Source organism: Mustela nivalis (genome assembly GCF_964662115.1).
Source record: "Mustela nivalis genome assembly, chromosome: 2".
In the NCBI taxonomy this organism is placed as follows: Eukaryota; Metazoa; Chordata; class Mammalia; order Carnivora; family Mustelidae; genus Mustela; species Mustela nivalis.
This window is the reverse complement of record NC_139021.1, coordinates 17,859,713-17,869,299: the sequence shown is the minus strand read 5'-3', so window position 1 is coordinate 17,869,299 and position 9,587 is coordinate 17,859,713. Positions and strand designations below refer to the sequence as shown.

At 40.3% G+C, this 9,587-nt stretch overlaps 1 long non-coding RNA gene across 1 annotated transcript; it reads left to right on the top strand.

Annotated features, from left to right (window-relative positions):
- Positions 1 to 2,735: 2,735 nt before the first annotated feature.
- LOC309858888 lies at positions 2,736 to 3,646 on the top strand. The gene is made up of 3 exons (XR_014308419.1): positions 2,736 to 2,803; positions 2,895 to 3,022; positions 3,421 to 3,646. It is a non-coding gene; the product is annotated as an uncharacterized lncRNA (long non-coding RNA).
- The last annotated feature ends 5,941 nt before the right edge of the window (positions 3,647 to 9,587 follow it).

The window sequence follows — 9,587 nt, the reverse complement described above, 5'->3', positions numbered from 1 at the left end:
CTATAGATTCTTGAGGACAGTAAATATATCTGTTCTATCTCTATGATCATCACGGTAAATATACTGCCTTTGATCATCATGGCATCTTATACTGCCTTTTCTTACAATCAGTAACAACTTATGGAAAGGACTCGTTTTCAGTGGGTCGTAGAAAGAAGACCTGAATTACTGGACTACTATCTTCCCACTTCTCAAATGTGTGACATTGGGAGACCCACTAGATTTTAATCTGTAAAATGTAAATAATTATACTAAACTGGCTTATTTCAGGTTGTTTCAAGGATCAAATAAAAATGAAGATATGGATATGAGGAATTTGGAGAGGCAGGGCAGGAGGGTCGTGGGGCGAAGCGAGGGGAAAAAATGAAACAAGATGGGACCCGGGAGGGAGAAAAACCATAAGAGACTCTTAATCTCAGGAAACAAACTGAGGTCTGTTGGGGGTGGGAGGAGAGGGATAGGGTGGCTGGGTTATGGAATGATGATTCACAGACCTGTACCGATGAAGCAAATAATACATTATATGTTAATTTTAAAAATGAAGATATGAAAACCCTTCATTCATTCTGAAAATAAGCTATTTAGAGGATTCTCCATTTCATAGGAGAATAGCCTCAAATCAAAGGCTATTTAGTAAACCATCACCATTTTACAGATGAAAACAATGAGGTCCAGGAAAGAGAACCGACTTTGGTGAAATCTACCATGCAGATTCCACGACTCCTCATCCAATGTTATGTCTCCTGCATTTTCCTCTACTGATCGAACATTTTCAAAACTTTTTGGTATCCAGTGAGAGACCCAGAGGTTTCTAAGTGATCAACTAGACAATTTGTTTGTTTGTGTTCAATTTAAAAAAAAAAAAAAAACATGATTCCTTCAAATAAATCACAAAAGGTGGGATATTCTGCTTACTTTCCATATTATTTTGAAAGTGAAAGCAATAACATAGAGGCTTTAACATTTCTTTCCTCTCTCTTTCCCTCTAATATCAATGTTTAGGTCTCACAGATCTCTACTGGTTTTCTTGGGGAACTCTTTCCAGATCCTTGCCATCCCATTGGGTGAAGTCATAGTTTAGGACTCAAAGAAAGGCAACCCTTCCTCACAGGGTCTTTGTGAAACTAAATGATGCGTATAGTAATCTTAACAAGTATGCTGTTTGACACAACAATTTAATCAATCGCCAAGTGAAGATTTGAGAGGGCCTGGTGGGCCCTCCCACTCCAGTGGTTTTGATTTGAATCCGGTGTTCACCATTCACCAGCTGTTGGCCTTAGGCAAGGTAACTGTCCATTTCTCATTTTCTTCAATATGAAATTAAAATTGAGAAAACAGGACCTACTACTATTGTCTTGCAGACATATGCACAGTTTCTAATACAGTTCCAGCTGTGCAGTAGAGCCTTCATGAATAGCAACTGCTTTTCAAGTGCCATATTTTTGCCAGGGTCTCTTATCGTTATGCCTGTACATCTGCCCGCTGTGAACGGGAGACAGGATTTGAGCTCCCACAGGTATTGCTGTATCTGGACAAAGCAGGACGGCGTTGACATGCTTAATAAATGTTTGGTGAATGGGGGGATGAAAAAGCAGCAGAGAGGCCTCAGAAGAGAGACCTTATCTAACTCCTAGCCTGGGCTTCACATCTGAAATACATCTGTCCTACGTGGCTTTCATGATGATAGTCTAGAGATGGAGGCCATCCAAAATGTGAGCCTCTTTCTCCCTTTTTTTTTTCCCCCCATTTGCAATGTTTTTATATAGATATTTTCTGATCTTAAATAAGCAGCCACATGAGACATGATGACCATAAAATAAACCAATATATGCCTTGATGAACAAGGAGGAGTTAGAACTCTTTTCTGAACTGGGTTGGAAATGGTAGTGGTGCTGTGGGTGTTATGAACTGATTTACACAATTCTTTTTTTTTTTTTTTTTAAGATTTTATTTATTTACTTGAGAGAGAGAGAAGAGTGAGAGGGAGAAGCAGATTCCCCACTGACCAGGGAGCCTGATACAGGGCTCGATCCCAGAACGCTGGGATCATGATCTGAGCCCAAGGCAGACGCTTAAATTAGCCAGCTGAGCTGCCCAGGTGTCTCTGATTCACACTATTCTCATTTTTGCACATCTTAATGATGTCATTGATCTTTCTTCTATTTCCTGCTGCACTGAGTGACTCTCTTCTGTCAGCCAGTTTGATCCTGAAGTATCAGCTTAACTCATCTAAAACCACAGCTACTCTGCTCACAGCTAGAGATGAAACCATCCTCCTATGCCAGTCACATTATTAATCATTCTGGATGGAGATGTCAATGATTGTATTGATAATTCTAAGGTCTAATCACTCATTGTATTGATAATTCTAAGGTCTAACACCTTATCTGTTTTCCATAGCAAAGTTTTCATAGCTTTTATGCCAATTATCTCATATAAGTCTGTGAAGGAGGTATAAGAGGTATTATTATGTCATTTTTTTAAAGATTTTATTTATTTATTTGACACAGAGAGAAAGAGATCACAAGTAGGCAGAGAGGGGGGCAGAGAGAGAGGGGGAAGCAGGTTCCCTGCTGAGCAGAGAGCCTGATGCAGGGCTTGATCCCAGGACCCCGAGATCATAACCTGAGCTAAAGGCAGAAGCTTAACCCACTGAGCCACCCAGGCACCCCTTATTATGTCATTATTTAAGACATAAAGAACTAAAGTTCAGGCTGGTATTACCACTTGAGAGTGGGAAACTTTATAGTCTCAGTAAAACTTGGCCCTCATTTCATCTTTGGAATGAATCTGTTGTTTGATGGTAGGCCCCTCGTGCTCTTTAAGTCTTGATTAACTCCTCTATGAAGTGATTTTACGCTTAGGAGCTGTCTTGGTTTCTTTTCAGATCTAAGATTGCCCAGATTCTTAACATCATTAAGGATAAAGAATGATGGTAGCAAAACTAGAACCTGGATGCTCTGAGTCCTAACCTAGTCTTTTTATAGACCGCTGTCAATGGCCACCACGAAGACAGTCCTGGGTATGTCCTTTATACCGGGGGTTTCCAGGTCTGAATGCTCAGATTCACCTGCTTTTGTTAAAAATGCAAACTGCCTCAAAGATTCAGAGTGCATAGGTCTTTTTTTTTTTTTTTTCAGCCTTTTTGGGACTCTTCAAATTCTATTTTTTTCCTCTAGGAAGTCTGATATCTAACTCGCAATTGTTGTCTTTCTCCCATTTAAGGCCAAGTCTTAGGATAGAGAAAATGGGGTGAATGAGCATGATATTTAAGACCCCAGAGCCATGTCCATAGAGGGAAATGATACTGAATCATCTCCCCCAAGAATATCTTTCAGTAGGAATAAGTTAATTTAATTAGCTGCTACCAAACAATTGAATTTCCAACAATGACATTTCATCTCCTCATTTCTCCCACAGAGAGAATGTGAAGATTGGCCCCATGGTTCCTGCTGTTAAGTGGGACCTAAGTGGAAGAGAAGAGGGACCTTTGTTTCTGAGCTGATAATCAGCTAAAAGAAAAAAAAAAGCATTTGACAAAGTCTAGAAGGGATCTCAGTTGGAGTTTTTATGAGGCGCAAAAATGTTCTGTTACTAGGTCTTTATAGGTCATATACAATAATAAGAAAAGCTTGAGAAAATGAGAGCAATCAAAGCCGATCACATTACAGTATAAAACTGTGAGTCAAATTCTTTCATATATTTAAAGTTATATGCTCATGTATTCTTTTTTAAATTATATGTTCACGAAATAAGCTAAAAGTCCCAAATAGCACAAGTCTCAAAGTAACTTTCTGGCTTGGCCACACACAGAAAGGAAGTCAACAATATCCAGTAACAGTGACCTCTGGGTCACCAGGAAGTAGCAACACACAGTAGAGGAGAGTCAGCACGTTAGGTTTGAATCCTTATTCTGCCTCCACTATGAATGCGCCTTCAGGCGGAATCACTAGCCACTTGAGTGGTGGCGTTTGGGAAGCCTCTTAATGAGCTCCCTGCTTTTGTTGTTGTCCTTCAGTCTCTCTTAGCATAGCAGCCAAGGAGATCAGCCAAAATGCAAGCCAGATCCTGCCACACTGTGGCATGACCTCCCATTTTCCTCAGAGTCAAAACCAAAGTTCTTGGGTCCTCTACGGTTTCTCTTATAACCTCATCTTGTACCTCCCCTTCTTCACTCTCCTCCAGCCGTGCTGGTCTCCACAGCATCCCCAAACGTGCCAGGAGCCCTCCCCTCAATGAGCTTCACAACTGCTATTATTTCCTCCGAGATCGTTCTTCGTTCGGATGGCTGTGGGGGCTCACTTCTTCTGTCCTTCAGGTCTTTACCCAAATGTGGCCTTCTTGGTGAAACGTTTCTCAACAGTCTACTAAAAATCACCACCTTTCCCCACCACATGCGTTATCTCATTCCATGCTGACTTTTTCTCCTTTCCCCATTTCGCAAGCTGTGGATTACTTGTGTCATTTACTGTCTGTCTCTCTTCAGTAGAAGGCAGGCTTCATCAGGAGAGGACAGGGAGTTTTGTCCGTTCTGTTGACTGATCAATTCTTAGTATCTAGAATTAATGCCCAGCACATGGTAAACATTCAGTAAATATTTAATGAATGAATGTGGGAGACAGGGACAGTAGTAGAGACATTAGGATTCTTTAAGATTTATTTCCTCATCTGTGCAATGGAAATAATACCTCCTTGCATAGCCCTGTAGCATCCTAGGTACATCGCGAATCTCTTCTTTACATCGAGGCTCATATAAAATTAATTTCTATCATCTGTATCCCAAAGATAGCATTAACAATAAATTAGTTCCTATAACACCAGCATTCCATCCAATTCCACAGCCCCTTTATCAAGATTTCATTTCACAAATTAGTTTGACAAATAGCTTATTTCTGATTGGTCCATGCACTTCTACAGAGTGGATGCTCAATAAATATTAATTTCCTTTTTTCCCCTGTTCTTCATTTTTATGTATGTGAACACTATCTCAACCAATAGCTCCTTGTAAAGATGCTTTGCTTATCTTGGTAAAAATCTGAAATGCCACAATTCACAAATACTAAGCAGAGACTCGATCAATGTTGGTTTAAATACACATAAACGATCAGGACCTTACTGACATTTTTCTCCTTCCAGAAATGCATATCGTTAGGACTGCTTAGCTGGTTGTTCCCAGACAGGAGCTATTTTCAGGACAAGCGTGGACCCTGCTAGAACAGCCAGCATTCTGCCTTGGGTTGCTTATATCCCCTAGAGGCAGTGAACAAAGGGCTCAGCGGGCCCTCACCAGGGGCTGCTCTGTTAGGATTCTGCCTTCCACAGGGATCTTCCGCTGACCACATGCACACTTCGGTTTATTTATCTAAGCACTCCTCCTGCAGGGCTAGACCAGAGGAAAGGGGAGGGTGCTGCCAGATGTGTTAAGGAAGGCAAGTGCCTGGAAAGCCTTGGATAGAGTTTCAGCTAGCAATTATAAAATGCTAAGTATAATCCGGGGCACTCTAGTTTCCCTTCCCAGACCACAGAGCCCTGGGGGAAAAGCTACTATAACAAATAAAGGTGCCCTCTTAGCACAAGGGGGAAGTAGTCCCAGATTTTCAGAGAATTTTTTCTTCGAGAATCCAAACTTGAATTGAGTCATGTTTGTGTGTGTGTGTGTGTGTGTGTGTGTGTGTGTTCCCTACATAACAATGGGTGATGAAAATAAAATGGTTTATAAGTAAAATCCGAGGTTTGAGGACTCAGTGATATTATCCACACTGCTCAGTCTGCGGTCCTCTTTCCTTTAAACCCAACAAGGAAATCGTATCACATTGGCTATAAACTTCTTTCCTAGGCTGTAATGAGGTCAAAAGCCCAGACAGAGCAGATACAAAGAGCAGCCCTCAGGGGAGGAAATCTTCAAGGCAATATTAATATACAGAGAAGCAATTATCTGGATGACACAAAGATATTAGGTATTGTGAAATAGGTAATTATTAAAGAAAAAACATCTTCTTGAGATATGTGCAATTAAAAACGAAGAACTAAAGACAGGTGAACATATTGGTAATACAATACTAGAAAAGAATAGCATCTTTTTTTTTTTTTTCTTTTATAGAGATTGAGAGGGAGAGAGAGCACATATGGGGGGGCAGAGGGAGAGGGCGAGAGAATCGTTAAGCAGGCTCTGCACCCAGCACAGAGCCTAATGGGCTCAACCCCATGCCCCTGAGATCTTGACCTGAACTGAAAACAGAGTCAGATGCTTAATTGAGCCACCCAGATGCCCTAGGAATGAGCATTTTTTGAATGTCTATTTACTCTATGGCTGACCCTGAATGAGGCATCCTATATAATTATCTCAACTAATCACGCAGTAGTCTTTTATGGTAGTTATGGTCCCATTTTACAGTTAACGAAACTGAAAACACAAAGGACAAGTGACTTGCCCAAGATAATACAGTTACAGCTTAGGAAAACTGACAAGCTAGATTTGTCTGCCTCCAAAGTGCACAGTCTATGTCCTATGTTACACGGACTTACTAGTTAACAAACCTGAACTTTGAACCACGTAAAACCAGGAGACAGATAATTCTCTGGTTTGGTGCAAGAAAAAAGTGCATTTCAAATGACTAACAAAATGCTAGTAAGTGTGAAATAAAATGAGATTTCTTTACTAATGACTGTGATATTACTAAAATATCTTTTTGAGACTTAAGGTTTGGGAACAAATGACATAGACTCATTTCTCCTGGCTCCTCCTTGCTAAGTACAATTAAAAACACCTGGAAATGAAGGATCAAGCAACCATAGGTGAACTCTGAAGGTGGGTTGACTGGAGACCCCAGGACTTGAGGAAAAGCTCAGTGGTCTGATGTCTCCCGATTTTGCGCCTGGTGGAGGAAGGTGGAAGAGGCCTTGTATCCCATTGCTTTTCTCATTCAGAGGTAGTGGCTCAAGTAGATATTTTCCTCTTCTAACACACGCTGACAAAGTGAGAGCCCTCGCAACACTTGCCAGCCTGGAGAGCAGGCCAAAGGAAATGATATCTCAGCTCCCAAACAACAGCCTACAAGGTGCCTTCCTCACCCACTGATGGCCCCAGCAGGGACCACGGAGGAGCCTCACCAGCAGCCGGCAGCTTGGAGAAGAGCTTCCCACCAACACTGGCCCAGAGACCTCTTTCCATTCCCACACGAGCAGTACCAGGTCCAAGGAAGTACTTTCTATCCCCATAGGTAACGCCAGCAGAAATCAAGCCAGACCCCAGATGTCGTGTAGAGGACAGCTCTTCAAGAGCTCTGAAAACCAAAATGGCCCTTGGGACCATGGCCTGCTGAAACAGGCATGTGCCTTTGTGCTCAACTGAAACAGAGCTCGTGCCTGCTAAAATAGAAGCTTTCAGTAGCTTTTCTAACATAGTATCCAAAATATCCAGGAGACAATTAAAACTCACTCCTTCTACCCAGAAACAGAAAAGTCACCACTTCAATGAGAAAAAAACATCAAGAGATGGCTAATTATTTGACAAGGATTATAAAAGTACTTCACTGAACAATTTCAAATACCCTGGGGGAAAAAATAAAAAATCTCTCTAAAGAAATAGGAGATATTAAAAAAAAAAAAAAAAACTAAATGGAAATTACAGACCTGAAAAATACAATAAGTTAAAAAATCTCACAGATTGAGCTTGAGAGTAACATAAGTATAACAAAGAAAAGAATCAGTGAATTTGAATATAGAGAATTATAAATTATTATCCAATCTGAACAATGAAGAAAAATAGAATAACAAAAATAATGAATAGAGTCTCAGGGGTCTATGGGACAATAACAAAGATCTGATATCCATACCACCAGTGTTCCAGAAGAAAGAGGAGGAAGAATGTGGGGCTGAAAATTTATTTAAAGAAATAATGACTGAAAACTTCCCAAGATTACAGATTCAGATTCAAGATACAAGATTACAGATTCAAAAATGCTGAGCTAACGACAAATAGAATAGACCCTAGGAATTTCTTGCCAAGGTTCATCATAATCAAACTTCTGAAAACTGAAGACATAGAAAAAATCTCAAAAGTAGCCAGAGAAAAATGACTTTCCTATAGGGGAATCCTAATTTGAATCCACAAATTTATTTTTTCATCTGCAACTATCATGGCCAGAATGAAGTGGCACACTTGAAAATAATTGTCAACTGAATCCTATATTCAGTGAGAATATACTTTAAATATGCAGAGGGGAAAAAATTTTTGAGATGATAGAAAACGAAAAGAATTTATTGTTCACAGAATAAAGAGTAGCTAAAGGTAGTTCTCCAAACAGAAAGATAGTGATTGAGGAAGGCTTAGAACTTTAGAAAGGACAGAACGAAGAAATGGATGAAAATAAGGATAAATATAAAAAAATTTCTCCTCATGAGCTTTTTTTTTCTTTTTAAAGATTTTATTTATTTATTTGACAGACAGAGATCACAAGTAGGCAGAGAGGTAGGCAGAGAGAGAGAGAGAGAGGAGGGGGAAGCAGGCTCCCTACCAAGCAGAGAGCCTGATGCAGGGCTCGATCCAGGACCCTGAGATCATGACCTGAGCTGAAGGCAGAGGCCTAACCCACTGAGCCACCCAGGTGTCCCTCTTCATGAGCTTTTTTTTTTTTTTTTTAATTTTATTTATTTATTTGACAGAGAGAAATCAGAAGTAGACTGAGAGGCAGGCAGAGAGAGAGAGAGGGAAGCAGGCTCCCTGCTGAGCAGAGAGCCTGATGCGGGACTCTATCCCAGGACGATGAGATCATGACCTGAGCCAAAGGCAGTGGCTTAACCCACTGAGCCACCCAGGCGCCCCTCATGAGCTTTTTATACCCTATTTGATAGTTACAGCAAAAATTATAACATGTGGGGGTGCCTGGGTGGCTCAGTGGGTTAAGCCTTTGCCTTCGGCTCAGGTCATGATCTCAGGGTCCTGGATCGAGCCCTGCATCAGGCTCTCCGCTCAGCAGGGAGCCTTTTCCTCCCCACCTGCCTCTCTGCCTACTTGTGATATCTGTCTGTCAAATAAATAAAATCTTCTTTAAAAAATTATAACATGTGAAATGGTGCTCAGTGCACATATTAGATATAGGACAGTTCTATTTCTTGAATGGAGAAAGGAAAAGGACCAACATAGAAGTAAGTTTACGCTACACTGGAAATGGTAAAATGTCAACACTAATAGACTGTTATAAAGTATGTATGTACATGGTAATACCAAAAGCATTAACTAAGAAAACTATACAAAGTGATATATCTGAAAATACTAAATAAATCAAAGTGGTATTCCAAATAATGATCTTGTAACTCACAGGAAGTCAATTAAGGAGAAGCAGAAGAATGAGAAACGAAAACAAATAGACAACAAAAAATAAACAGAAAGACTTAAGCCCCAACATTTTAATAATTACTTTAAATGCAAGTGGTCTGAATGTACTGATGAAAAGAGCTTGGCAGAGTAGAGAAACAAAACAAAATAAAACAATATAAACCATGATCCAACTGTTATGAATTGATGTTTGTTTCCCGGACAAAATTCATATGTTGAATCCTTACCCTGCAAAGTGGATAGTATTAAG